Raw genomic sequence first — 22,899 nt, 5'->3', positions numbered from 1 at the left:
ATCCATATTTTGCATGCACTCCCCCTCTGAGCTTCCATCCCATTTCATTTGCAGATAAAATGCAATATCAATACAATGTACTTTTTATATACACCACTCCATTGAAACTACAAGGAAATGATAGCAGCAATTCTTAAACCAGGTACAGACTGGGATCGAACCCATGAACTTCAGTTTTTGAAAATGACGCCATAAAAGATGGCAATCATGCCACTTCTGTTCTATAATTGTACGAACAGGGATTGAAGGAATGTTCTTCAGATTACAAAACCAAATTATTTAGCACGTCTCTGTTTCCTGCTTAGAATTACAACATTCTGTAAAGTAGGAGTTGGTTGGGTCAATACAGTAATTTTAAATGGAGATGCTGGGGATTGAACCCAGGACCTCATACATGCGAAGCATGCGCTCTACCACTGAGCTACATCCCCGTTCTGGGAAAGATTAAAAATGTATCTTATTTTATTTTATTTCACCTTTATTTAACCAGGTAAGCTAGTGGAGAACAAGTTCTCATTGAGAACTGCAACCTGGCCAAGATAAAGCAAAGCAGTGCGACACAAACAACAACATAGAGTTACAAATGGAATAAACAAGCGTACAGTCAATAACACAATAGAAGAAAAGAAAGTCTATATTCAGTGTGTGCAAATGGCATGAGGAGGTAAGGTAATAAATAGGCCATGGTAGTGAGGTAATTACAATTTAGCAAATTAACACTGGAGTGATAGATGAGCAGATGATGATGTGCAAGTACAAATACTGGTGTGCAAAAGAGCAGAAAGTAAATAAAAACAATATGGGGATGAGGTAGGTAGATTGGGTGGGCTATTTACAGATGGCCTATGTACAGCTGCAGCGATCGGTTAGCTGCTCAGATAGCTGATGTTTAAAGTTAGTGAGGGAAATATAAGTGTCCAGGTTCAGCGATTTTTGCAATTCGTTCCAGTCATTGGCAGCAGAGAACTGGAAGGAAAGGCAGCCAAAGGAGGTGTTGGCTTTGGGGATGACCAGTGAGATATATCTGCTGGAGCGAGTGCTACGGGTGGGTGTTTTTATCGTGACCAGTGAGTTGAGATAAGGCGGAGCTTTACCTAGCATAGACTTATAGATGACCTGGAGCCAGTGGGTCTGGTGACGAATAGGTAGCGAGGGCCAGCCGACTAGAGCATACAGGTCGCAGTGGTCATATCAATACAATTTACCTTTTCTTTACACTGTTCTAATGAAAGTACATTTCCATAATATCAGCTATCTTCCATAAACGTCAAACAAGGATGAACCCATGTGCTTCAGTTTACTGAAACAGATGATTTAGCATATCTATTTCCTTCTTAGAATGTCAACATTCTGGAAAGTGGGAGTTGTGCAAAAGCTAATTTAACAACTAATTACACTCAACAGAGAAGTTGGGGATTAACGTTGGACCGCATTCATGTAAAGTACTGGCTCTACCATAGAGATTCATCCACTTACTATAATAGCTGTGTTGCAATATTGATACAACTTGATTTTCTGCAAAGTCCTCCAATTAATGCACAGGTCCATGATATCAGATGTCTTTCATAAAGGCACAGAAGGGATTTGAACCCATGATCTTCGGTTTACAAGACCAACACCTTACCACTTGGCCACCATGTCACTCTAAGTTCGGAATTATATATCAACATTCAGGAAAGTAGTAGTTGTGTAAATGTGAATTTGGCACGCAAATAAACTCAGTGGAGAATCTTGGGATTGAACCGAGGACCTCATCCATATTTTGCATGCACTCCCCCTCTGAGCTTCCATCCCATTTCATTTGCAGATAAAATGCAATATCAATACAATGTACTTTTTATATACACCACTCCATTGAAACTACAAGGAAATGATAGCAGCAATTCTTAAACCAGGTACAGACTGGGATCGAACCCATGAACTTCAGTTTTTGAAAATGACGCCATAAAAGATGGCAATCATGCCACTTCTGTTCTATAATTGTACGAACAGGGATTGAAGGAATGTTCTTCAGATTACAAAACCAAATTATTTAGCACGTCTCTGTTTCCTGCTTAGAATTACAACATTCTGTAAAGTAGGAGTTGGTTGGGTCAATGCAGTAATTTTAAATGGAGATGCTGGGGATTGAACCCAGGACCTCATACATGCGAAGCATGCGCTCTACCACTGAGCTACATCCCCGTTCTGGGAAAGATTAAAAATGTATCTTATTTTATTTCACCTTTATTTAACCAGGTAAGCTAGTGGAGAACAAGTTCTCATTGAGAACTGCAACCTGGCCAAGATAAAGCAAAGCAGTGCGACACAAACAACAACATAGAGTTACAAATGGAATAAACAAGCGTACAGTCAATAACACAATAGAAGAAAAGAAAGTCTATATTCAGTGTGTGCAAATGGCATGAGGAGGTAAGGTAATAAATAGGCCATGGTAGTGAGGTAATTACAATTTAGCAAATTAACACTGGAGTGATAGATGAGCAGATGATGATGTGCAAGTACAAATACTGGTGTGCAAAAGAGCAGAAAGTAAATAAAAACAATATGGGGATGAGGTAGGTAGATTGGGTGGGCTATTTACAGATGGCCTATGTACAGCTGCAGCGATCGGTTAGCTGCTCAGATAGCTGATGTTTAAAGTTAGTGAGGGAAATATAAGTGTCCAGGTTCAGCGATTTTTGCAATTCGTTCCAGTCATTGGCAGCAGAGAACTGGAAGGAAAGGCAGCCAAAGGAGGTGTTGGCTTTGGGGATGACCAGTGAGATATATCTGCTGGAGCGAGTGCTACGGGTGGGTGTTTTTATCGTGACCAGTGAGTTGAGATAAGGCGGAGCTTTACCTAGCATAGACTTATAGATGACCTGGAGCCAGTGGGTCTGGTGACGAATAGGTAGCGAGGGCCAGCCGACTAGAGCATACAGGTCGCAGTGGTCATATCAATACAATTTACCTTTTCTTTACACTGTTCTAATGAAAGTACATTTCCATAATATCAGCTATCTTCCATAAACGTCAAACAAGGATGAACCCATGTGCTTCAGTTTACTGAAACAGATGATTTAGCATATCTATTTCCTTCTTAGAATGTCAACATTCTGGAAAGTGGGAGTTGTGCAAAAGCTAATTTAACAACTAATTACACTCAACAGAGAAGTTGGGGATTAACGTTGGACCGCATTCATGTAAAGTACTGGCTCTACCATAGAGATTCATCCACTTACTATAATAGCTGTGTTGCAATATTGATACAACTTGATTTTCTGCAAAGTCCTCCAATTAATGCACAGGTCCATGATATCAGATGTCTTTCATAAAGGCACAGAAGGGATTTGAACCCATGATATTCGGTTTACAAGACCAACGCCTTACCACTTGGCCACCATGTCACTCTAAGTTCTGAATTATATATCAACATTCAGGAAAGTAGTAGTTGTGTAAATGTGAATTTGGCACGCAAATAAACTCAGTGGAGAATCTTGGGATTGAACCGAGGACCTCATCCATATTTTGCATGCACTCCCCCTCTGAGCTTCCATCCCATTTCATTTGCAGATAAAATGCAATATCAATACAATGTACTTTTTATATACACCACTCCATTGAAACTACAAGGAAATGATAGCAGCAATTCTTAAACCAGGTACAGACTGGGATCGAACCCATGAACTTCAGTTTTTGAAAATGACGCCATAAAAGATGGCAATCATGCCACTTCTGTTCTATAATTGTACGAACAGGGATTGAAGGAATGTTCTTCAGATTACAAAACCAAATTATTTAGCACGTCTCTGTTTCCTGCTTAGAATTACAACATTCTGTAAAGTAGGAGTTGGTTGGGTCAATACAGTAATTTTAAATGGAGATGCTGGGGATTGAACCCAGGACCTCATACATGCGAAGCATGCGCTCTACCACTGAGCTACATCCCCGTTCTGGGAAAGATTAAAAATGTATCTTATTTTATTTTATTTCACCTTTATTTAACCAGGTAAGCTAGTGGAGAACAAGTTCTCATTGAGAACTGCAACCTGGCCAAGATAAAGCAAAGCAGTGCGACACAAACAACAACATAGAGTTACAAATGGAATAAACAAGCGTACAGTCAATAACACAATAGAAGAAAAGAAAGTCTATATTCAGTGTGTGCAAATGGCATGAGGAGGTAAGGTAATAAATAGGCCATGGTAGTGAGGTAATTACAATTTAGCAAATTAACACTGGAGTGATAGATGAGCAGATGATGATGTGCAAGTACAAATACTGGTGTGCAAAAGAGCAGAAAGTAAATAAAAACAATATGGGGATGAGGTAGGTAGATTGGGTGGGCTATTTACAGATGGCCTATGTACAGCTGCAGCGATCGGTTAGCTGCTCAGATAGCTGATGTTTAAAGTTAGTGAGGGAAATATAAGTGTCCAGGTTCAGCGATTTTTGCAATTCGTTCCAGTCATTGGCAGCAGAGAACTGGAAGGAAAGGCAGCCAAAGGAGGTGTTGGCTTTGGGGATGACCAGTGAGATATATCTGCTGGAGCGAGTGCTACGGGTGGGTGTTTTTATCGTGACCAGTGAGTTGAGATAAGGCGGAGCTTTACCTAGCATAGACTTATAGATGACCTGGAGCCAGTGGGTCTGGTGACGAATAGGTAGCGAGGGCCAGCCGACTAGAGCATACAGGTCGCAGTGGTCATATCAATACAATTTACCTTTTCTTTACACTGTTCTAATGAAAGTACATTTCCATAATATCAGCTATCTTCCATAAACGTCAAACAAGGATGAACCCATGTGCTTCAGTTTACTGAAACAGATGATTTAGCATATCTATTTCCTTCTTAGAATGTCAACATTCTGGAAAGTGGGAGTTGTGCAAAAGCTAATTTAACAACTAATTACACTCAACAGAGAAGTTGGGGATTAACGTTGGACCGCATTCATGTAAAGTACTGGCTCTACCATAGAGATTCATCCACTTACTATAATAGCTGTGTTGCAATATTGATACAACTTGATTTTCTGCAAAGTCCTCCAATTAATGCACAGGTCCATGATATCAGATGTCTTTCATAAAGGCACAGAAGGGATTTGAACCCATGATCTTCGGTTTACAAGACCAACACCTTACCACTTGGCCACCATGTCACTCTAAGTTCGGAATTATATATCAACATTCAGGAAAGTAGTAGTTGTGTAAATGTGAATTTGGCACGCAAATAAACTCAGTGGAGAATCTTGGGATTGAACCGAGGACCTCATCCATATTTTGCATGCACTCCCCCTCTGAGCTTCCATCCCATTTCATTTGCAGATAAAATGCAATATCAATACAATGTACTTTTTATATACACCACTCCATTGAAACTACAAGGAAATGATAGCAGCAATTCTTAAACCAGGTACAGACTGGGATCGAACCCATGAACTTCAGTTTTTGAAAATGACGCCATAAAAGATGGCAATCATGCCACTTCTGTTCTATAATTGTACGAACAGGGATTGAAGGAATGTTCTTCAGATTACAAAACCAAATTATTTAGCACGTCTCTGTTTCCTGCTTAGAATTACAACGTTCTGTAAAGTAGGAGTTGGTTGGGTCAATGCAGTAATTTTAAATGGAGATGCTGGGGATTGAACCCAGGACCTCATACATGCGAAGCATGCGCTCTACCACTGAGCTACATCCCCGTTCTGGGAAAGATTAAAAATGTATCTTATTTTATTTCACCTTTATTTAACCAGGTAAGCTAGTGGAGAACAAGTTCTCATTGAGAACTGCAACCTGGCCAAGATAAAGCAAAGCAGTGCGACACAAACAACAACATAGAGTTACAAATGGAATAAACAAGCGTACAGTCAATAACACAATAGAAGAAAAGAAAGTCTATATTCAGTGTGTGCAAATGGCATGAGGAGGTAAGGTAATAAATAGGCCATGGTAGTGAGGTAATTACAATTTAGCAAATTAACACTGGAGTGATAGATGAGCAGATGATGATGTGCAAGTACAAATACTGGTGTGCAAAAGAGCAGAAAGTAAATAAAAACAATATGGGGATGAGGTAGGTAGATTGGGTGGGCTATTTACAGATGGCCTATGTACAGCTGCAGCGATCGGTTAGCTGCTCAGATAGCTGATGTTTAAAGTTAGTGAGGGAAATATAAGTGTCCAGGTTCAGCGATTTTTGCAATTCGTTCCAGTCATTGGCAGCAGAGAACTGGAAGGAAAGGCAGCCAAAGGAGGTGTTGGCTTTGGGGATGACCAGTGAGATATATCTGCTGGAGCGAGTGCTACGGGTGGGTGTTTTTATCGTGACCAGTGAGTTGAGATAAGGCGGAGCTTTACCTAGCATAGACTTATAGATGACCTGGAGCCAGTGGGTCTGGTGACGAATAGGTAGCGAGGGCCAGCCGACTAGAGCATACAGGTCGCAGTGGTCATATCAATACAATTTACCTTTTCTTTACACTGTTCTAATGAAAGTACATTTCCATAATATCAGCTATCTTCCATAAACGTCAAACAAGGATGAACCCATGTGCTTCAGTTTACAGAAACAGATGATTTAGCATATCTATTTCCTTCTTAGAATGTCAACATTCTGGAAAGTGGGAGTTGTGCAAAAGCTAATTTAACAACTAATTACACTCAACAGAGAAGTTGGGGATTAACGTTGGACCGCATTCATGTAAAGTACTGGCTCTACCATAGAGATTCATCCACTTACTATAATAGCTGTGTTGCAATATTGATACAACTTGATTTTCTGCAAAGTCCTCCAATTTATGCACAGGTCCATGATATCAGATGTCTTTCATAAAGGCACAGAAGGGATTTGAACCCATGATCTTCGATTTACAAGACCAACGCCTTACCACTTGGCCACCATGCCACTCTACGCTCTGTATTATATATCAACATTCAGGAAAGTAGTAGTTGTGTAAATGTGAATTTGGCACGCAAATAAACTCAGTGGAGAATCTTGGGATTGAACCGAGGACCTCATCCATATTTTGCATGCACTCCCCCTCTGAGCTTCCATCCCATTTCATTTGCAGATAAAATGCAATATCAATACAATGTACTTTTTATATACACCACTCCATTGAAACTACAAGGAAATGATAGCAGCAATTCTTAAACCAGGTACAGACTGGGATCGAACCCATGAACTTCAGTTTTTGAAAATGACGCCATAAAAGATGGCAATAATGCCACTTCTGTTCTATAATTGTACGAACAGGGATTGAAGGAATGTTCTTCAGATTACAAAACCAAATTATTTAGCACGTCTCTGTTTCCTGCTTAGAATTACAACATTCTGTAAAGTAGGAGTTGGTTGGGTCAATGCAGTAATTTTAAATGGAGATGCTGGGGATTGAACCCAGGACCTCATACATGCGAAGCATGCGCTCTACCACTGAGCTACATCCCCGTTCTGGGAAAGATTAAAAATGTATCTTATTTTATTTTATTTCACCTTTATTTAACCAGGTAAGCTAGTGGAGAACAAGTTCTCATTGAGAACTGCAACCTGGCCAAGATAAAGCAAAGCAGTGCGACACAAACAACAACATAGAGTTACAAATGGAATAAACAAGCGTACAGTCAATAACACAATAGAAGAAAAGAAAGTCTATATTCAGTGTGTGCAAATGGCATGAGGAGGTAAGGTAATAAATAGGCCATGGTAGTGAGGTAATTACAATTTAGCAAATTAACACTGGAGTGACAGATGAGCAGATGATGATGTGCAAGTACAAATACTGGTGTGCAAAAGAGCAGAAAGTAAATAAAAACAATATGGGGATGAGGTAGGTAGATTGGGTGGGCTATTTACAGATGGCCTATGTACAGCTGCAGCGATCGGTTAGCTGCTCAGATAGCTGATGTTTAAAGTTAGTGAGGGAAATATAAGTGTCCAGGTTCAGCGATTTTTGCAATTTGTTCCAGTCATTGGCAGCAGAGAACTGGAAGGAAAGGCAGCCAAAGGAGGTTTTGGCTTTGGGGATGACCAGTGAGATATATCTGCTGGAGCGAGTGCTACGGGTGGGTGTTTTTATCGTGACCAGTGAGTTGAGATAAGGCGGAGCTTTACCTAGCATAGACTTATAGATGACCTGGAGCCAGTGGGTCTGGTGACGAATAGGTAGCGAGGGCCAGCCGACTAGAGCATACAGGTCGCAGTGGTCATATCAATACAATTTACCTTTTCTTTACACTGTTCTAATGAAAGTACATTTCTATAATATCAGCTATCTTCCATAAACGTCAAACAAGGATTGAACCCATGTGCTTCAGTTTACAGAAACAGATGATTTAGCATATCTATTTCCTTCTTAGAATGTCAACATTCTGGAAAGTGGGAGTTGTGCAAAAGCTAATTTAACAACTAATTACACTCAACAGAGAAGTTGGGGATTAACGTTGGACCGCATTCATGTAAAGTACTGGCTCTACCATAGAGATTCATCACCTTACTATAATAGCTGAGTTGTAGTAATGATACAACTTGATTTTCTGCAAAGTCCTCCATTTAACGCACAGGTCCATGATATCAGATGTCTTTCATGAAGGCACAGAAGGGATTTGAACCCATGATCTTCAGTTTACAAGACCAACACCTTACCACTTGGCTACCATGCCACTCTACGTTTTGAATTATATCTCAACATTCAGGAAAGTAGTAGTTGTGTAAATGTGAATTTGGCACACAAATAAACTCAGTGGAGAATCTTGGGATTGAACCGAGGACCTCATCCATATTTTGCATGCACTCCCCCTCTGAGCTTCCATCCCATTTCATTTGCAGATAAAATGCAATATCAATACAATGTACTTTTTATATACACCACTCCATTGAAACTACAAGGAAATGATAGCAGCAATTCTTAAACCAGGTACAGACTGGGATCGAACCCATGAACTTCAGTTTTTGAAAATGACGCCATAAAAGATGGCAATAATGCCACTTCTGTTCTATAATTGTACGAACAGGGATTGAAGGAATGTTCTTCAGATTACAAAACCAAATTATTTAGCACGTCTCTGTTTCCTGCTTAGAATTACAACATTCTGTAAAGTAGGAGTTGGTTGGGTCAATGCAGTAATTTTAAATGGAGATGCTGGGGATTGAACCCAGGACCTCATACATGCGAAGCATGCGCTCTACCACTGAGCTACATCCCCGTTCTGGGAAAGATTAAAAATGTATCTTATTTTATTTTATTTCACCTTTATTTAACCAGGTAAGCTAGTGGAGAACAAGTTCTCATTGAGAACTGCAACCTGGCCAAGATAAAGCAAAGCAGTGCGACACAAACAACAACATAGAGTTACAAATGGAATAAACAAGCGTACAGTCAATAACACAATAGAAGAAAAGAAAGTCTATATTCAGTGTGTGCAAATGGCATGAGGAGGTAAGGTAATAAATAGGCCATGGTAGTGAGGTAATTACAATTTAGCAAATTAACACTGGAGTGACAGATGAGCAGATGATGATGTGCAAGTACAAATACTGGTGTGCAAAAGAGCAGAAAGTAAATAAAAACAATATGGGGATGAGGTAGGTAGATTGGGTGGGCTATTTACAGATGGCCTATGTACAGCTGCAGCGATCGGTTAGCTGCTCAGATAGCTGATGTTTAAAGTTAGTGAGGGAAATATAAGTGTCCAGGTTCAGCGATTTTTGCAATTTGTTCCAGTCATTGGCAGCAGAGAACTGGAAGGAAAGGCAGCCAAAGGAGGTTTTGGCTTTGGGGATGACCAGTGAGATATATCTGCTGGAGCGAGTGCTACGGGTGGGTGTTTTTATCGTGACCAGTGAGTTGAGATAAGGCGGAGCTTTACCTAGCATAGACTTATAGATGACCTGGAGCCAGTGGGTCTGGTGACGAATAGGTAGCGAGGGCCAGCCGACTAGAGCATACAGGTCGCAGTGGTCATATCAATACAATTTACCTTTTCTTTACACTGTTCTAATGAAAGTACATTTCTATAATATCAGCTATCTTCCATAAACGTCAAACAAGGATTGAACCCATGTGCTTCAGTTTACAGAAACAGATGATTTAGCATATCTATTTCCTTCTTAGAATGTCAACATTCTGGAAAGTGGGAGTTGTGCAAAAGCTAATTTAACAACTAATTACACTCAACAGAGAAGTTGGGGATTAACGTTGGACCGCATTCATGTAAAGTACTGGCTCTACCATAGAGATTCATCACCTTACTATAATAGCTGAGTTGCAGTAATGATACAACTTGATTTTCTGCAAAGTCCTCCATTTAACGCACAGGTCCATGATATCAGATGTCTTTCATGAAGGCACAGAAGGGATTTGAACCCATGATCTTCAGTTTACAAGACCAACACCTTACCACTTGGCCACCATGCCACTCTACGTTTTGAATTATATCTCAACATTCAGGAAAGTAGTAGTTGTGTAAATGTGAATTTGGCACACAAATAAACTCAGTGGAGAATCTTGGGATTGAACCGAGGACCTCATCCATATTTTGCATGCACTCCCCCTCTGAGCTTCCATCCCATTTCATTTGCAGATAAAATGCAATATCAATACAATGTACTTTTTATATACACCACTCCATTGAAACTACAAGGAAATGATAGCAGCAATTCTTAAACCAGGTACAGACTGGGATCGAACCCATAAACTTCAGTTTTTGAAAATGACGCCATAAAAGATGGCAATCATGCCACTTCTGTTCTATAATTGTACGAACAGGGATTGAAGGAATGTTCTTCAGATTACAAAACCAAATTATTTAGCACGTCTCTGTTTCCTGCTTAGAATTACAACATTCTGTAAAGTAGGAGTTGGTTGGGTCAATGCAGTAATTTTAAATGGAGATGCTGGGGATTGAACCGAGGACCTCATACATGCGAAGCATGCGCTCTACCACTGAGCTACATCCCCGCACTGGGAAAGATTAAAAATGTATCTTATTTTATTTTATTTCACCTTTATTTAACCAGGTAAGCTAGTGGAGAACAAGTTCTCATTGAGAACTGCAACCTGGCCAAGATAAAGCAAAGCAGTGCGACACAAACAACAACATAGAGTTACAAATGGAATAAACAAGCGTACAGTCAATAACACAATAGAAAAAAAGAAAGTCTATATTCAGTGTGTGCAAATGGCATGAGGAGGTAAGGTAATAAATAGGCCATGGTAGTGAGGTAATTACAATTTAGCAAATTAACACTGGAGTGATAGATGAGCAGATGATGATGTGCAAGTACAAATACTGGTGTGCAAAAGAGCAGAAAGTAAATAAAAACAATATGGGGATGAGGTAGGTAGATTGGGTGGGCTATTTACAGATGGCCTATGTACAGCTGCAGCGATCGGTTAGCTGCTCAGATAGCTGATGTTTAAAGTTAGTGAGGGAAATATAAGTGTCCAGGTTCAGCGATTTTTGCAATTCGTTCCAGTCATTGGCAGCAGAGAACTGGAAGGAAAGGCAGCCAAAGGAGGTGTTGGCTTTGGGGATGACCAGTGAGATATATCTGCTGGAGCGAGTGCTACGGGTGGGTGTTTTTATCGTGACCAGTGAGTTGAGATAAGGCGGAGCTTTACCTAGCATAGACTTATAGATGACCTGGAGCCAGTGGGTCTGGTGACGAATAGGTAGCGAGGGCCAGCCGACTAGAGCATACAGGTCGCAGTGGTCATATCAATACAATTTACCTTTTCTTTACACTGTTCTAATGAAAGTACATTTCCATAATATCAGCTATCTTCCATAAACGTCAAACAAGGATGAACCCATGTGCTTCAGTTTACAGAAACAGATGATTTAGCATATCTATTTCCTTCTTAGAATGTCAACATTCTGGAAAGTGGGAGTTGTACAAAAGCTAATTTAACAACTAATTACACTCAACAGAGAAGTTGGGGATTAACGTTGGACCGCATTCATGTAAAATACTGGCTCTAGCATAGAGATTCATCCCCTTACTATAATAGCTGAGTTGCAATATTGATACAACTTGATTTTCTGCAAAGTCCTCCAATTAATGCACAGGTCCATGATATCAGATGTCTTTCATAAAGGCACAGAAGGGATTTGAACCCATGATCTTCGGTTTACAAGACCAACGCCTTACCACTTGGCCACCATGCCAATCTACGTTCTGAATTATATATCAACATTCAGGAAAGTAGTAGTTGTGTAAATGTGAATTTGGCACGCAAATAAACTCAGTGGAGAATCTTGGGATTGAACCGAGGACCTCATCCATATTTTGCATGCATTCCCCCTCTGAGCTTCCATCCCATTTCATTTGCAGATAAAATGCAATATCAATACAATGTACTTTTTATATACACCACTCCATTGAAACTACAAGGAAATGATAGCAGCAATTCTTAATCCAGGTACAGACTGGGATCGAACCCATAAACTTTAGTTTTTGAAAATGAGGCCATAAAAGATGGCAATCATGCCACTTCTGTTCTATAATTGTACGAACAGGGATTGAAGGAATGTTCTTCAGATTACAAAACCAAATTATTTAGCACGTCTCTGTTTCCTGCTTAGAATTACAACATTCTGTAAAGTAGGAGTTGGTTGGGTCAATGCAGTAATTTTAAATGGAGATGCTGGGGATTGAACCCAGGACCTCATACATGCGAAGCATGCGCTCTACCACTGAGCTACATCCCCGTTCTGGGAAACATTAAAAATGTATCTTATTTTATTTTATTTCACCTTTATTTAACCAGGTAAGCTAGTGGAGAACAAGTTCTCATTGAGAACTGCAACCTGGCCAAGATAAAGCAAAGCAGTGCGACACAAACAACAACATAGAGTTACAAATGGAATAAACAAGCGTACAGTCAATAACACAATAGAAAAAAAGAAAGTCTATATTCAGTGTGTGCAAATGGCATGAGGAGGTAAGGTAATAAATAGGCCATGGTAGTGAGGTAATTACAATTGAGCAAATTAACACTGGAGTGACAGATGAGCAGATGATGATGTGCAAGTACAAATACTGGTGTGCAAAAGAGCAGAAAGTAAATAAAAACAATATGGGGATGAGGTAGGTAGATTGGGTGGGCTATTTACAGATGGCCTATGTACAGCTGCAGCGATCGGTTAGCTGCTCAGATAGCTGATGTTTAAAGTTAGTGAGGGAAATATAAGTGTCCAGGTTCAGCGATTTTTGCAATTCGTTCCAGTCATTGGCAGCAGAGAACTGGAAGGAAAGGCAGCCAAAGGAGGTGTTGGCTTTGGGGATGACCAGTGAGATATATCTGCTGGAGCGAGTGCTACGGGTGGGTGTTTTTATCGTGACCAGTGAGTTGAGATAAGGCGGAGCTTTACCTAGCATAGACTTATAGATGACCTGGAGCCAGTGGGTCTGGTGACGAATAGGTAGCGAGGGCCAGCCGACTAGAGCATACAGGTCGCAGTGGTCATATCAATACAATTTACCTTTTCTTTACACTGTTCTAATGAAAGTACATTTCCATAATATCAGCTATCTTCCATAAACGTCAAACAAGGATGAACCCATGTGCTTCAGTTTACAGAAACAGATGATTTAGCATATCTATTTCCTTCTTAGAATGTCAACATTCTGGAAAGTGGGAGTTGTGCAAAAGCTAATTTAACAACTAATTACACTCAACAGAGAAGTTGGGGATTAACGTTGGACCGCATTCATGTAAAGTACTGGCTCTACCATAGAGATTCATCCACTTACTATAATAGCTGTGTTGCAATATTGATACAACTTGATTTTCTGCAAAGTCCTCCAATTAATGCACAGGTCCATGATATCAGATGTCTTTCATAAAGGCACAGAAGGGATTTGAACCCATGATATTCGGTTTACAAGACCAACGCCTTACCACTTGGCCACCATGTCACTCTAAGTTCTGAATTATATATCAACATTCAGGAAAGTAGTAGTTGTGTAAATGTGAATTTGGCACGCAAATAAACTCAGTGGAGAATCTTGGGATTGAACCGAGGACCTCATCCATATTTTGCATGCACTCCCCCTCTGAGCTTCCATCCCATTTCATTTGCAGATAAAATGCAATATCAATACAATGTACTTTTTATATACACCACTCCATTGAAACTACAAGGAAATGATAGCAGCAATTCTTAAACCAGGTACAGACTGGGATCGAACCCATGAACTTCAGTTTTTGAAAATGACGCCATAAAAGATGGCAATCATGCCACTTCTGTTCTATAATTGTACGAACAGGGATTGAAGGAATGTTCTTCAGATTACAAAACCAAATTATTTAGCACGTCTCTGTTTCCTGCTTAGAATTACAACATTCTGTAAAGTATGAGTTGGGTCAATACAGTAATTTTAAATGGAGATGCTGGGGATTGAACCCAGGACCTCATACATGCGAAGCATGCGCTCTACCACTGAGCTACATCCCCGTTCTGGGAAAGATTAAAAATGTATCTTATTTTATTTTATTTCACCTTTATTTAACCAGGTAAGCTAGTGGAGAACAAGTTCTCATTGAGAACTGCAACCTGGCCAAGATAAAGCAAAGCAGTGCGACACAAACAACAACATAGAGTTACAAATGGAATAAACAAGCGTACAGTCAATAACACAATAGAAAAAAAGAAAGTCTATATTCAGTGTGTGCAAATGGCATGAGGAGGTAAGGTAATAAATAGGCCATGGTAGTGAGGTAATTACAATTGAGCAAATTAACACTGGAGTGACAGATGAGCAGATGATGATGTGCAAGTACAAATACTGGTGTGCAAAAGAGCAGAAAGTAAATAAAAACAATATGGGGATGAGGTAGGTAGATTGGGTGGGCTATTTACAGATGGCCTATGTACAGCTGCAGCGATCGGTTAGCTGCTCAGATAGCTGATGTTTAAAGTTAGTGAGGGAAATATAAGTGTCCAGGTTCAGCGATTTTTGCAATTCGTTCCAGTCATTGGCAGCAGAGAACTGGAAGGAAAGGCAGCCAAAGGAGGTGTTGGCTTTGGGGATGACCAGTGAGATATATCTGCTGGAGCGAGTGCTACGGGTGGGTGTTTTTATCGTGACCAGTGAGTTGAGATAAGGCGGAGCTTTACCTAGCATAGACTTATAGATGACCTGGAGCCAGTGGGTCTGGTGACGAATAGGTAGCGAGGGCCAGCCGACTAGAGCATACAGGTCGCAGTGGTCATATCAATACAATTTACCTTTTCTTTACACTGTTCTAATGAAAGTACATTTCCATAATATCAGCTATCTTCCATAAACGTCAAACAAGGATGAACCCATGTGCTTCAGTTTACAGAAACAGATGATTTAGCATATCTATTTCCTTCTTAGAATGTCAACATTCTGGAAAGTGGGAGTTGTGCAAAAGCTAATTTAACAACTAATTACACTCAACAGAGAAGTTGGGGATTAACGTTGGACCGCATTCATGTAAAGTACTGGCTCTACCATAGAGATTCATCCACTTACTATAATAGCTGTGTTGCAATATTGATACAACTTGATTTTCTGCAAAGTCCTCCAATTAATGCACAGGTCCATGATATCAGATGTCTTTCATAAAGGCACAGAAGGGATTTGAACCCATGATATTCGGTTTACAAGACCAACGCCTTACCACTTGGCCACCATGTCACTCTAAGTTCTGAATTATATATCAACATTCAGGAAAGTAGTAGTTGTGTAAATGTGAATTTGGCACGCAAATAAACTCAGTGGAGAATCTTGGGATTGAACCGAGGACCTCATCCATATTTTGCATGCACTCCCCCTCTGAGCTTCCATCCCATTTCATTTGCAGATAAAATGCAATATCAATACAATGTACTTTTTATATACACCACTCCATTGAAACTACAAGGAAATGATAGCAGCAATTCTTAAACCAGGTACAGACTGGGATCGAACCCATGAACTTCAGTTTTTGAAAATGACGCCATAAAAGATGGCAATCATGCCACTTCTGTTCTATAATTGTACGAACAGGGATTGAAGGAATGTTCTTCAGATTACAAAACCAAATTATTTAGCACGTCTCTGTTTCCTGCTTAGAATTACAACATTCTGTAAAGTATGAGTTGGGTCAATACAGTAATTTTAAATGGAGATGCTGGGGATTGAACCCAGGACCTCATACATGCGAAGCATGCGCTCTACCACTGAGCTACATCCCCGTTCTGGGAAAGATTAAAAATGTATCTTATTTTATTTTATTTCACCTTTATTTAACCAGGTAAGCTAGTGGAGAACAAGTTCTCATTGAGAACTGCAACCTGGCCAAGATAAAGCAAAGCAGTGCGACACAAACAACAACATAGAGTTACAAATGGAATAAACAAGCGTACAGTCAATAACACAATAGAAGAAAAGAAAGTCTATATTCAGTGTGTGCAAATGGCATGAGGAGGTAAGGTAATAAATAGGCCATGGTAGTGAGGTAATTACAATTTAGCAAATTAACACTGGAGTGATAGATGAGCAGATGATGATGTGCAAGTACAAATACTGGTGTGCAAAAGAGCAGAAAGTAAATAAAAACAATATGGGGATGAGGTAGGTAGATTGGGTGGGCTATTTACAGATGGCCTATGTACAGCTGCAGCGATCGGTTAGCTGCTAAGATAGCTGATGTTTAAAGTTAGTGAGGGAAATATAAGTGTCCAGGTTCAGCGATTTTTGCAATTCGTTCCAGTCATTGGCAGCAGAGAACTGGAAGGAAAGGCAGCCAAAGGAGGTGTTGGCTTTGGGGATGACCAGTGAGATATATCTGCTGGAGCGAGTGCTACGGGTGGGTGTTTTTATCGTGACCAGTGAGTTGAGATAAGGCGGAGCTTTACCTAGCATAGACTTATAGATGACCTGGAGCCAGTGGGTCTGGTGACGAATAGGTAGCGAGGGCCAGCCGACTAGAGCATACAGGTCGCAGTGGTCATATCAATACAATTTACCTTTTCTTTACACTGTTCTAATGAAAGTACATTTCCATAATATCAGCTATCTTCCATAAACGTCAAACAAGGATGAACCCATGTGCTTCAGTTTACTGAAACAGATGATTTAGCATATCTATTTCCTTCTTAGAATGTCAACATTCTGGAAAGTGGGAGTTGTGCAAAAGCTAATTTAACAACTAATTACACTCAACAGAGAAGTTGGGGATTAACGTTGGACCGCATTCATGTAAAGTACTGGCTCTACCATAGAGATTCATCCACTTACTATAATAGCTGTGTTGCAATATTGATACAACTTGATTTTCTGCAAAGTCCTCCAATTAATGCACAGGTCCATGATATCAGATGTCTTTCATAAAGGCACAGAAGGGATTTGAACCCATGATCTTCGGTTTACAAGACCAACACCTTACCACTTGGCCACCATGTCACTCTAAGTTCGGAATTATATATCAACATTCAGGAAAGTAGTAGTTGTGTAAATGTGAATTTGGCACGCAAATAAACTCAGTGGAGAATCTTGGGATTGAACCGAGGACCTCATCCATATTTTGCATGCACTCCCCCTCTGAGCTTCCATCCCATTTCATTTGCAGATAAAATGCAATATCAATACAATGTACTTTTTATATACACCACTCCATTGAAACTACAAGGAAATGATAGCAGCAATTCTTAAACCAGGTACAGACTGGGATCGAACCCATGAACTTCAGTTTTTGAAAATGACGCCATAAAAGATGGCAATCATGCCACTTCTGTTCTATAATTGTACGAACAGGGATTGAAGGAATGTTCTTCAGATTACAAAACCAAATTATTTAGCACGTCTCTGTTTCCTGCTTAGAATTACAACATTCTGTAAAGTATGAGTTGGGTCAATACAGTAATTTTAAATGGAGATGCTGGGGATTGAACCCAGGACCTCATACATGCGAAGCATGCGCTCTACCACTGAGCTACATCCCCGTTCTGGGAAAGATTAAAAATGTATCTTATTTTATTTTATTTCACCTTTATTTAACCAGGTAAGCTAGTGGAGAACAAGTTCTCATTGAGAACTGCAACCTGGCCAAGATAAAGCAAAGCAGTGCGACACAAACAACAACATAGAGTTACAAATGGAATAAACAAGCGTACAGTCAATAACACAATAGAAGAAAAGAAAGTCTATATTCAGTGTGTGCAAATGGCATGAGGAGGTAAGGTAATAAATAGGCCATGGTAGTGAGGTAATTACAATTTAGCAAATTAACACTGGAGTGATAGATGAGCAGATGATGATGTGCAAGTACAAATACTGGTGTGCAAAAGAGCAGAAAGTAAATAAAAACAATATGGGGATGAGGTAGGTAGATTGGGTGGGCTATTTACAGATGGCCTATGTACAGCTGCAGCGATCGGTTAGCTGCTCAGATAGCTGATGTTTAAAGTTAGTGAGGGAAATATAAGTGTCCAGGTTCAGCGATTTTTGCAATTCGTTCCAGTCATTGGCAGCAGAGAACTGGAAGGAAAGGCAGCCAAAGGAGGTGTTGGCTTTGGGGATGACCAGTGAGATATATCTGCTGGAGCGAGTGCTACGGGTGGGTGTTTTTATCGTGACCAGTGAGTTGAGATAAGGCGGAGCTTTACCTAGCATAGACTTATAGATGACCTGGAGCCAGTGGGTCTGGTGACGAATAGGTAGCGAGGGCCAGCCGACTAGAGCATACAGGTCGCAGTGGTCATTTCAATACAATGTACCTTTTCTTTACACTGTTCTAATGAAAGTACATTTCCATAATATCAGCTATCTTCCATAAACGTCAAACAAGGATGAACCCATGTGCTTCAGTTTACTGAAACAGATGATTTAGCATATCTATTTCCTTCTTAGAATGTCAACATTCTGGAAAGTGGGAGTTGTGCAAAAGCTAATTTAACAACTAATTACACTCAACAGAGAAGTTGGGGATTAACGTTGGACCGCATTCATGTAAAGTACTGGCTCTACCATAGAGATTCATCCACTTACTATAATAGCTGTGTTGCAATATTGATACAACTTGATTTTCTGCAAAGTCCTCCAATTAATGCACAGGTCCATGATATCAGATGTCTTTCATAAAGGCACAGAAGGGATTTGAACCCATGATCTTCGGTTTACAAGACCAACACCTTACCACTTGGCCACCATGTCACTCTAAGTTCGGAATTATATATCAACATTCAGGAAAGTAGTAGTTGTGTAAATGTGAATTTGGCACGCAAATAAACTCAGTGGAGAATCTTGGGATTGAACCGAGGACCTCATCCATATTTTGCATGCACTCCCCCTCTGAGCTTCCATCCCATTTCATTTGCAGATAAAATGCAATATCAATACAATGTACTTTTTATATACACCACTCCATTGAAACTACAAGGAAATGATAGCAGCAATTCTTAAACCAGGTACAGACTGGGATCGAACCCATGAACTTCAGTTTTTGAAAATGACGCCATAAAAGATGGCAATCATGCCACTTCTGTTCTATAATTGTACGAACAGGGATTGAAGGAATGTTCTTCAGATTACAAAACCAAATTATTTAGCACGTCTCTGTTTCCTGCTTAGAATTACAACATTCTGTAAAGTAGGAGTTGGGTCAATACAGTAATTTTAAATGGAGATGCTGGGGATTGAACCCAGGACCTCATACATGCGAAGCATGCGCTCTACCACTGAGCTACATCCCCGTTCTGGGAAAGATTAAAAATGTATCTTATTTTATTTTATTTCACCTTTATTTAACCAGGTAAGCTAGTGGAGAACAAGTTCTCATTGAGAACTGCAACCTGGCCAAGATAAAGCAAAGCAGTGCGACACAAACAACAACATAGAGTTACAAATGGAATAAACAAGCGTACAGTCAATAACACAATAGAAGAAAAGAAAGTCTATATTCAGTGTGTGCAAATGGCATGAGGAGGTAAGGTAATAAATAGGCCATGGTAGTGAGGTAATTACAATTTAGCAAATTAACACTGGAGTGATAGATGAGCAGATGATGATGTGCAAGTACAAATACTGGTGTGCAAAAGAGCAGAAAGTAAATAAAAACAATATGGGGATGAGGTAGGTAGATTGGGTGGGCTATTTACAGATGGCCTATGTACAGCTGCAGCGATCGGTTAGCTGCTCAGATAGCTGATGTTTAAAGTTAGTGAGGGAAATATAAGTGTCCAGGTTCAGCGATTTTTGCAATTCGTTCCAGTCATTGGCAGCAGAGAACTGGAAGGAAAGGCAGCCAAAGGAGGTGTTGGCTTTGGGGATGACCAGTGAGATATATCTGCTGGAGCGAGTGCTACGGGTGGGTGTTTTTATCGTGACCAGTGAGTTGAGATAAGGCGGAGCTTTACCTAGCATAGACTTATAGATGACCTGGAGCCAGTGGGTCTGGTGACGAATAGGTAGCGAGGGCCAGCCGACTAGAGCATACAGGTCGCAGTGGTCATATCAATACAATTTACCTTTTCTTTACACTGTTCTAATGAAAGTACATTTCCATAATATCAGCTATCTTCCATAAACGTCAAACAAGGATGAACCCATGTGCTTCAGTTTACAGAAACAGATGATTTAGCATATCTATTTCCTTCTTAGAATGTCAACATTCTGGAAAGTGGGAGTTGTGCAAAAGCTAATTTAACAACTAATTACACTCAACAGAGAAGTTGGGGATTAACGTTGGACCGCATTCATGTAAAGTACTGGCTCTACCATAGAGATTCATCCACTTACTATAATAGCTGTGTTGCAATATTGATACAACTTGATTTTCTGCAAAGTCCTCCAATTAATGCACAGGTCCATGATATCAGATGTCTTTCATAAAGGCACAGAAGGGATTTGAACCCATGATCTTCGGTTTACAAGACCAACACCTTACCACTTGGCCACCATGCCACTCTACGTTCTGAATTATATATCAACATTCAGGAAAGTAGTAGTTGTGTAAATGTGAATTTGGCACGCAAATAAACTCAGTGGAGAATCTTGGGATTGAACCGAGGACCTCATCCATATTTTGCATGCACTCCCCCTCTGAGCTTCCATCCCATTTCATTTGCAGATAAAATGCAATATCAATACAATGTACTTTTTATATACACCACTCCATTGAAACTACAAGGAAATGATAGCAGCAATTCTTAAACCAGGTACAGACTGGGATCGAACCCATGAACTTCAGTTTTTGAAAATGACGCCATAAAAGATGGCAATCATGCCACTTCTGTTCTATAATTGTACGAACAGGGATTGAAGGAATGTTCTTCAGATTACAAAACCAAATTATTTAGCACGTCTCTGTTTCCTGCTTAGAATTACAACATTCTGTAAAGTAGGAGTTGGTTGGGTCAATGCAGTAATTTTAAATGGAGATGCTGGGGATTGAACCCAGGACCTCATACATGCGAAGCATGCGCTCTACCACTGAGCTACATCCCCGTTCTGGGAAAGATTAAAAATGTATCTTATTTTATTCTATTTCACCTTTATTTAACCAGGTAAGCTAGTGGAGAACAAGTTCTCATTGAGAACTGCAACCTGGCCAAGATAAAGCAAAGCAGTGCGACACAAACAACAACATAGAGTTACAAATGGAATAAACAAGCGTACAGTCAATAACACAATAGAAAAAAAGAAAGTCTATATTCAGTGTGTGCAAATGGCATGAGGAGGTAAGGTAATAAATAGGCCATGGTAGTGAGGTAATTACAATTGAGCAAATTAACACTGGAGTGACAGATGAGCAGATGATGATGTGCAAGTACAAATACTGGTGTGCAAAAGAGCAGAAAGTAAATAAAAACAATATGGGGATGAGGTAGGTAGATTGGGTGGGCTATTTACAGATGGCCTATGTACAGCTGCAGCGATCGGTTAGCTGCTCAGATAGCTGATGTTTAAAGTTAGTGAGGGAAATATAAGTGTCCAGGTTCAGCGATTTTTGCAATTCGTTCCAGTCATTGGCAGCAGAGAACTGGAAGGAAAGGCAGCCAAAGGAGGTGTTGGCTTTGGGGATGACCAGTGAGATATATCTGCTGGAGCGAGTGCTACGGGTGGGTGTTTTTATCGTGACCAGTGAGTTGAGATAAGGCGGAGCTTTACCTAGCATAGACTTATAGATGACCTGGAGCCAGTGGGTCTGGTGACGAATAGGTAGCGAGGGCCAGCCGACTAGAGCATACAGGTCGCAGTGGTCATATCAATACAATTTACCTTTTCTTTACACTGTTCTAATGAAAGTACATTTCCATAATATCAGCTATCTTCCATAAACGTCAAACAAGGATGAACCCATGTGCTTCAGTTTACAGAAACAGATGATTTAGCATATCTATTTCCTTCTTAGAATGTCAACATTCTGGAAAGTGGGAGTTGTGCAAAAGCTAATTTAACAACTAATTACACTCAACAGAGAAGTTGGGGATTAACGTTGGACCGCATTCATGTAAAGTACTGGCTCTACCATAGAGATTCATCCACTTACTATAATAGCTGTGTTGCAATATTGATACAACTTGATTTTCTGCAAAGTCCTCCAATTAATGCACAGGTCCATGATATCAGATGTCTTTCATAAAGGCACAGAAGGGATTTGAACCCATGATATTCGGTTTACAAGACCAACGCCTTACCACTTGGCCACCATGTCACTCTAAGTTCTGAATTATATATCAACATTCAGGAAAGTAGTAGTTGTGTAAATGTGAATTTGGCACGCAAATAAACTCAGTGGAGAATCTTGGGATTGAACCGAGGACCTCATCCATATTTTGCATGCACTCCCCCTCTGAGCTTCCATCCCATTTCATTTGCAGATAAAATGCAATATCAATACAATGTACTTTTTATATACACCACTCCATTGAAACTACAAGGAAATGATAGCAGCAATTCT

General features: G+C 40.0%; 18 non-coding genes across 18 annotated transcripts; all 18 read right to left on the bottom strand.

Moving 5' to 3' along the window:
• Window positions 1–359: 359 nt before the first annotated feature.
• On the bottom strand, window positions 360–431 carry trnaa-cgc (transfer RNA alanine (anticodon CGC)). The gene has a single exon. It is a non-coding gene; the product is annotated as a tRNA-Ala (tRNA).
• A 1,681-nt stretch (window positions 432–2,112) lies between these two features.
• trnaa-cgc (transfer RNA alanine (anticodon CGC)) lies at window positions 2,113–2,184 on the bottom strand. The gene has a single exon. It is a non-coding gene; the product is annotated as a tRNA-Ala (tRNA).
• A 1,676-nt stretch (window positions 2,185–3,860) lies between these two features.
• Window positions 3,861–3,932, bottom strand: trnaa-cgc (transfer RNA alanine (anticodon CGC)). The gene has a single exon. It is a non-coding gene; the product is annotated as a tRNA-Ala (tRNA).
• Window positions 3,933–5,613: 1,681 nt separating this feature from the next.
• On the bottom strand, window positions 5,614–5,685 carry trnaa-cgc (transfer RNA alanine (anticodon CGC)). Its single transcript has one exon. It is a non-coding gene; the product is annotated as a tRNA-Ala (tRNA).
• A 1,133-nt stretch (window positions 5,686–6,818) lies between these two features.
• Window positions 6,819–6,890, bottom strand: trnat-ugu (transfer RNA threonine (anticodon UGU)). The gene has a single exon. It is a non-coding gene; the product is annotated as a tRNA-Thr (tRNA).
• Window positions 6,891–7,361: 471 nt separating this feature from the next.
• On the bottom strand, window positions 7,362–7,433 carry trnaa-cgc (transfer RNA alanine (anticodon CGC)). The gene has a single exon. It is a non-coding gene; the product is annotated as a tRNA-Ala (tRNA).
• A 1,139-nt stretch (window positions 7,434–8,572) lies between these two features.
• On the bottom strand, window positions 8,573–8,644 carry trnat-ugu (transfer RNA threonine (anticodon UGU)). Its single transcript has one exon. It is a non-coding gene; the product is annotated as a tRNA-Thr (tRNA).
• A 471-nt stretch (window positions 8,645–9,115) lies between these two features.
• Window positions 9,116–9,187, bottom strand: trnaa-cgc (transfer RNA alanine (anticodon CGC)). Its single transcript has one exon. It is a non-coding gene; the product is annotated as a tRNA-Ala (tRNA).
• A 1,139-nt stretch (window positions 9,188–10,326) lies between these two features.
• trnat-ugu (transfer RNA threonine (anticodon UGU)) lies at window positions 10,327–10,398 on the bottom strand. The gene has a single exon. It is a non-coding gene; the product is annotated as a tRNA-Thr (tRNA).
• Window positions 10,399–10,869: 471 nt separating this feature from the next.
• On the bottom strand, window positions 10,870–10,941 carry trnaa-cgc (transfer RNA alanine (anticodon CGC)). The gene has a single exon. It is a non-coding gene; the product is annotated as a tRNA-Ala (tRNA).
• Window positions 10,942–12,079: 1,138 nt separating this feature from the next.
• On the bottom strand, window positions 12,080–12,151 carry trnat-ugu (transfer RNA threonine (anticodon UGU)). Its single transcript has one exon. It is a non-coding gene; the product is annotated as a tRNA-Thr (tRNA).
• Window positions 12,152–12,622: 471 nt separating this feature from the next.
• trnaa-cgc (transfer RNA alanine (anticodon CGC)) lies at window positions 12,623–12,694 on the bottom strand. The gene has a single exon. It is a non-coding gene; the product is annotated as a tRNA-Ala (tRNA).
• A 1,677-nt stretch (window positions 12,695–14,371) lies between these two features.
• trnaa-cgc (transfer RNA alanine (anticodon CGC)) lies at window positions 14,372–14,443 on the bottom strand. Its single transcript has one exon. It is a non-coding gene; the product is annotated as a tRNA-Ala (tRNA).
• A 1,677-nt stretch (window positions 14,444–16,120) lies between these two features.
• Window positions 16,121–16,192, bottom strand: trnaa-cgc (transfer RNA alanine (anticodon CGC)). The gene has a single exon. It is a non-coding gene; the product is annotated as a tRNA-Ala (tRNA).
• A 1,677-nt stretch (window positions 16,193–17,869) lies between these two features.
• On the bottom strand, window positions 17,870–17,941 carry trnaa-cgc (transfer RNA alanine (anticodon CGC)). Its single transcript has one exon. It is a non-coding gene; the product is annotated as a tRNA-Ala (tRNA).
• Window positions 17,942–19,618: 1,677 nt separating this feature from the next.
• trnaa-cgc (transfer RNA alanine (anticodon CGC)) lies at window positions 19,619–19,690 on the bottom strand. The gene has a single exon. It is a non-coding gene; the product is annotated as a tRNA-Ala (tRNA).
• Window positions 19,691–20,828: 1,138 nt separating this feature from the next.
• On the bottom strand, window positions 20,829–20,900 carry trnat-ugu (transfer RNA threonine (anticodon UGU)). Its single transcript has one exon. It is a non-coding gene; the product is annotated as a tRNA-Thr (tRNA).
• A 471-nt stretch (window positions 20,901–21,371) lies between these two features.
• Window positions 21,372–21,443, bottom strand: trnaa-cgc (transfer RNA alanine (anticodon CGC)). Its single transcript has one exon. It is a non-coding gene; the product is annotated as a tRNA-Ala (tRNA).
• Window positions 21,444–22,899: the final 1,456 nt, after the last annotated feature.

Source organism: Salmo salar, unplaced genomic scaffold (genome assembly GCF_965601325.2).
Source record: "Salmo salar unplaced genomic scaffold, fSalSal1 ptg000645l, whole genome shotgun sequence".
Lineage (NCBI taxonomy): Eukaryota > Metazoa > Chordata > Actinopteri > Salmoniformes > Salmonidae > Salmo > Salmo salar.
The sequence above is the reverse complement of the archived record's forward strand: the minus strand, read 5'-3'. Positions and strand labels throughout refer to the sequence as shown.